At 34.7% G+C, this 6,498-nt stretch overlaps 1 long non-coding RNA gene and 1 pseudogene across 1 annotated transcript; both read right to left on the reverse strand.

Moving 5' to 3' along the window:
- Positions 1 to 2,624: 2,624 nt before the first annotated feature.
- On the reverse strand, positions 2,625 to 4,020 carry LOC145812749 (uncharacterized). The gene is made up of 3 exons (XR_014356258.1): positions 3,731 to 4,020; positions 3,599 to 3,650; positions 2,625 to 2,938 (listed from the first exon to the last, which is right to left on the reverse strand). It is a non-coding gene; the product is annotated as an uncharacterized LOC145812749 (long non-coding RNA).
- Positions 4,021 to 5,117: 1,097 nt separating this feature from the next.
- LOC145813236 (putative indole-3-pyruvate monooxygenase YUCCA4 pseudogene) lies at positions 5,118 to 6,277 on the reverse strand (annotated as a pseudogene).
- Positions 6,278 to 6,498: the final 221 nt, after the last annotated feature.

Genomic DNA, 6,498 nt, shown 5'->3' on the forward strand with positions numbered 1-6,498 from the left:
ATAGTTTCATGACATACAAGTTCATGTTACTTTTCATTTTCCATTACCCAGTAGATATTAGCTATATCAACACATCAACAGATAAGTATAAGAACTATATCACACATCCACAGATAAGCATATGAGCCGTATCTACACTTCTTTAGACAAGCATATGAGCTGTATCTACACTTCTCAAAGATAAGCATATGAGCTGTATCTTCCCTTCGGTTTAGTGGTCCAGCCCCTTTCTTCCAATAAACCCCGGTTTAGAGGTCCAGCCCCTTTCTTCCAATAAACCGTTCGGTTTAGAGGTCCAGCCCCTTTCTTCCAATAAATCGTAACATAGAACAACATAATGTATATACCCATAGGTAGTATACAAAAACAATCAATACATAAAATTAATGTATTCTTTCAACCGTCATACTCTATGACACATTCAATTGATTAGATTTAGTTTGCCTAATCATCATGCATTGTCTACAACAATCAAGACTATCCTCCACCGATAGCCCAAAGCAGTTATTTCTAAACAGAAAATAAATGCACAAAATGGATATTAAGTCAACATTTCAATTAGGTGAGCAATGAATGATCCAACTACACCCTCTAATTCCTTACCTTTCCAATTTCTACATTCTCAATCCAATTCCTCATTTCCAACAATTAATTATACAAATTAATTAATCAATGTAATTATGGCATTTCCCATGATTAACATTTCAACCCCTAGGGTTCCATTTTCATCAATGTTTCAACATTAATTCCATTTCTTCATGCCAAACATGCATATAGGTTTTATATGAATAAAAACCCCAACTTTTGTAAAATTACACAAAGGCCCAAACTCTCTTAAATTTATCCAACAACCCCCAACATATCAAAATGCTAAAATTTAAAGACAAAGCTCATAAGGAGGAGTAGGGTATCCCTACCTCGAAGTTAGAGCTCGAATGGAGAAGAGGCCAAAACCAAAGTGCTCCAAAAACCAAACTTTTCGAATCGAAACGACGCCCTCGACAATCAACACAACTTTTGCAAAGGCCGAAGAGAAGGAGGACACTCTAACTAGATCAAACCCTAGAGAGAAGGGAGTTTCTAGAGAGAAAGGCTCTCAAAATATCTTTTTAGAAAGTAAGAGAGAGAGAGAATACAAAAAAGTGATTCAAAAATGCCCCACAGCCCTCAGATATACGACATTCCCGCTCGAGCGGAAAACACAACGCTCGAGCGTAAAGGACAAAAACCATTGTCCGCTTGAGCGCAAAAATTACCACTCGAGCGCCAAGACACAAGAATAAAGTTCACCCGCTCGAGTGTGAATAACCAGACCGCTCGAGCGCAATTTCTCCCCTCCCAGAACTTACGCCAAAAGTGTACTAGCCGCTCGAGCTCCAACAATACCGCTCAAGCGCGACCCGCTCGAGCGTAAATAACGCACCTACAGAAGTTTTGCAGAGCACAAAATACTGGGAGTGTGCAATCTCCGCTCGAGCGCTACAAGACCCGCTCGAGCGGAACGGCCAAAAACACAACAACAAGGTTCTAGACCAAGGCTCAACTCACCTATTCGAAACAAGCCCAACACATCCTAAAACTCAAACAAATGGAACTAAAGGATGACAACAAGATAGATACAACTACTAATGCCCACAGAACCAAGTTCGGATCACTGTACAACAAGGGGTGAAACCCGGGATCGCTATAACAATTATAATTCACAAATCCCAGAAAGCATAAAATACAAAATATGTTAAAAGAGAATGTAACAAATTCAAAAAAATAAGAAAAGATAAATAGACAATCATTACCCATACGTCAATGCTCTCTACAAATAATGAATGAAAAGTTGCACCTTTTCATTAAAATGATGTTAACATATAGACAAAGAAATAAAGTTAGACAATTTGTGAAATAAACCACCTCTGACAATAAATTTGTATAACCATACGTGAAACAGATAATACCAATTCAAATAAAAAAATATATATTTTGTACAGAAACATACACTGCTGGAAATCGCACTTTTAGCGGCGTTTTTTAAACGCCGCCATATGTATCAAAAACGCCCCTAATTCCTTTTGTGGCGTTTAGTACCAAACGTCGAAGCTGCGGCCGTCGCTGTAGCTTTGCGACGTTTTAAAAACGTCGTGATATTAGTACAAAAACGCCGCCAAATGTCCCACTACACACACGCTGACGTCACCAACAATATTTAGCGACGTTTTTGAAACGCCGTCGTATCTGTTTTAAAAATATTACCGTTACTGTTGAGGGATTAGGAGGCGTTTGTAGAAACGCCGTCATATCTTCCTCTTTTTTTTTTTTTTTTTTGGTTATATTATGCTAATTTTATTTGATTAAATTAAAAAGAATACCTGTAAAAAATAATGAATTTAGTTTCTCATTCAATTAATAAAAAAATACCTATAATAAAACTAACATACAAAATATTAACTCCCATTCAAATATCTGTAATAAAACTAACATTTAAAATAATAACTCCCATTCAAATAACAAATGAAGCATTAATTCAATTTCACATTAAAAAAAAACTAACATTTAAAATAATAACTCTCATTCAAATAACAAATGAAGCATTAATTCAATTTCTCATTCAAAAAAAAAACTAACAAACCGTGTTTAAGTAAGAGACTACAATTTGTAAAATTTTGATTCCAGATCTGCTAAAATGAAAAATCCATCCATCTTGTCATAAAACATAACCCACCAAACTCAAATCTTGTCTCAAAACTGCCACAAAAAGTAAATTAACTCCTCTTGAAACAAAACAATTAGATAAAGATATTATACCAAGACAAAACTCAAAGACAGAAAAATCTCACTGGGAGACTCCCAACCACTTTGAGAAGTTTTCAAACTCGGTGTAATCGCTGTCGGAGATCATAGTCTGGTACTATGCCTTTCCTGCAGACTTGCTTTTGGTAGCCTCTTCCTGTTAATGATGAAAAGGTCAAAATTATTCATTTAGAAAAAAGGATCCAAATGAGGCCAATTGTCTACATATCAGTTTCTATGCACTGAATGATTGACAGAACTGAATATTATTACAGCAATTGATCAGAAATACACGTACACAAGTATAGTCTCAGTATGCACTTCTAAACTACTGAGCTAAATCATATGGTACTAATTATGGTACTTAACTAGGAACACTTTGTAATACTGCTGGGATTTGATAAGCAGCATTTTGACTGAAGATAAAGAATTTTCTACAGCCATAAACTGCACTGAGCACCATTAACAGAGGATATAACCAACAGGTGTAAACAATTCGGACTAGCCACCAATATCATGTATAATATAACCAATAAGAAACATGACACTAGAAAATTGAAGGGAAATGTAAATAACATGTAAGCTAAATATTATTCACATTTTGTTTCCCTTTTCTTTTTTCCCCCTCCACAAACCCCCCACCAAATTGAAGATCCGCAACAATTTTCATGACACATGGGGGGGCGCAAAGTATATAGTTTAATATATTTATTATGTTATACATATGAATACTTAATAAAAAATAATAAAAATAAAACATAGCACTAATTTTTAAAGTTTAGAGGATAGATTAATAAGTATAAATCTACATTTTTACCTTGTTAGTTCTTTTTCTTCTTATTCTTCTTCTCTTTCTTTGAAAGGTGAACCTATATTTAATAAGAGCAAGTATTGTAATTAATAAGATATGTTATTTGTCAAAAAAGCTTTTGATTAAATGATTGCTCACCTCTTGTCTGCTTTTGTGTGGCTTGACTTGAGCTAGGACCTACAAAACACAGATACATGGCATGCCACAATCAGTAAATGTTTACCATTGCTAGCGAGTTAGAAATCACGCTGCAGCGTGTGCCAAAGAAGCATATTATCAGCACACCTGAGGTGAAGATGAGAAAGTTAAAATAGAACAAACATACAAGCATATAAGTGTATATCCACCAGCAAAGGACTTTCATTATTACAGTGAGCCGGTTCCCTCAACAACCATGATGACCAGAAACTCTCAAGTAATTTTCATGAACATGTTTTCATGCAAGTGGGGCAAGAAAAAGTAATTTTCAAAACTTAAAAACAGTGCTATGCAAGTGGGGCAAGAAAAAGTCCATCTGCTGGTGGCTCTTTTGTTTCTCACAGTGAGACACAAATGAGAGGCTATAAAAAGGTACATATTTACATAAACATATGTTAAGTAGGAAGAGTCTTTTGGAATTGTTAAACCAAAATTCCATTAATACAATTATTTCAAGTGATATGGTTTTGACTTAAATGGTGACTGAGATTTTAGTTAGTGCTGGTCTTCTTACATGATTCAAGTATTTGATAGAGACCTTTTGTGGGTTTAATAGTGCATTGTTTATTTATTTATTTTCGTTTGTTTCTTTCATCTTTTATAATTTTCTAGCGATTTGATATTCAAGTAAGTAAATAGGTGGTTTAAAAGTATTGGAGTTCCGGCTTTTTTAGCTATTTGATATTCAATAATTAATAATATTATGTCACTAACACATCTAAGCAGTCAACCAGTGTCAATTTTTTAGCTAAACCCTTGCTAAACCATTGTCTTTTCTATCCATCTTTACAGATAGCCAAATGCTGGTGGATCCTCTTGGAAGGCATCTTAAGCCTGACTGGATGATGGGCACACAGTCATTATTGTTGACTGTGTTAGTGACATAATAATTTTAAGAAAATAATTTTTAAAGATATATTTTAAGAATTATTGTTGTCAAACTAATTAAATTTATTTGAGAAAAAAAATTAAAAAGAGATTCTCAAAATTCTACTAAACCGGGTGAATTACATTTCTATTCTATTCCTAATCATAACCCAACAGAGCACCAAATTGAGACATCTCCACAAAATGCACAAGAGAGGGCTAAAAATTAGAGATGAAGCAAATGCAAAGCCTCTGGACTTACATGGGGTATTATTGAATTTGACAATGTTCACTTCAAGATTTTTATTCATCTGAGCAAAAACAAATTGCATGTGTACAGTGCGGATATTATATATAACTAGAAGTAGGCACATATTGCGATAGTTATCTAAAAGATCATACCAAGGGTACACTAAAATGTATTATGGGAACCTTAAAAACATTAAATCAAATACAAAGATGATATGTACCCAGAATTTGTACGTAAAAAATTATCCTAAACCAGAATGAATGTGATCCATTGGTGTAATTTTCTGAGTACTTCTCTGAATAAATTTTTTTAGGTATGTCGCATTGTCTATTCAAATAACACCCTTATGAATAGAATTGTAAAAATGGGGATTCTAAACTTATCCACAAAGAATTCAAAGGATAAAATGCACACAATCTTAACAGAAAGTCTTACTGTTGAACCAAATAGCGCTTTTACCAGGAGAAATTTTTTTTTTTTTAAAAAAAAGAAAATAAACTTTAAAGTGGTTTCAACTGCCCAAAAATGTTTTTAATGCATACCCAGAAAGAAGAATTGACCTTAAAAAAAATAAAAAATAAAAAGAGAAAGAAAACACACAAAACAAATGTACTTGAAATTGGAAACAGTAGAATGAACTTACAGTGCTTCTAACCACCACATGAGGGCTTGCTTTGTGCCTACACAGGTCCAAACTAACCTCCATACCAGAATTTCCACACCCAACAACCAATACCCTATGGTTTGTAAATTCAGAACCAGACTTATACAAACTTGTATGCACCATAGTCCCTTCAAACCTCTCAATCCCCTGAATTTCAGGTACACTAGGCTCGGCATTTTCGCCCGTGGCGACGATCAACCACCTTGAAATATACTCACAATCTTGAGTTTGAACTCTCCAAACCCTATTTCCATGATCAAACTCAGCTCTCTCCACTTCTTGATTGAAAATTGGAGCAATTGAAAAGTGTTCAGCATATGACTCTACGTACGATATGAACTGGCGTTTAGTTGGGTATTTGGGGAAATTTTCTGGGAAACCAAACAGAGGAAGCTCACAGAACTGTTTGGGGAGGTGAAGTTTGAGACGATCATAGGTTCTTTGTTGCCATAAAGAAACTAAACAATCACATCTTTCGAGAATCAAAGAAGGTACATCATTGTTCTTGAGACAAGCCGAGACTGCTAGACCAGATGGTCCAGCACCTACTATGATAGGTCCTTGAATCCAAACTTGTTTCTGTTGATTACAAAAATACTAGCTACCCAAAAAATTTACTAAGAAAAATATCTAAAAATAGCATTGGATAATCAAGATTCATTTCAAATGTCAGTCTCATTACAAAACTAAATCTAAACCACACCATCAGTCAATATTCTAGATAAATTTCAAAACAATTTTCTAGTTTCTTAGCTTTTCTGTTATTGTAGACGAAAGATTCCTAGCAAAAAGTAATCAATAATATTCAAAAATCACATGCAAGAGATAGCAAGAGAGAAAGAGGCCCCCTCCCCATCCCCGCACAGGGCGGGGGAGGCAGGCACAAAGGAAGACCAAACTACAATTTTGGATTGGAAAAGGAACTAA

Source organism: Camellia sinensis, chromosome 15 (assembly GCF_055761805.1).
Source record: "Camellia sinensis isolate YWXY chromosome 15, ASM5576180v1, whole genome shotgun sequence".
NCBI lineage: Eukaryota > Viridiplantae > Streptophyta > Magnoliopsida > Ericales > Theaceae > Camellia > Camellia sinensis.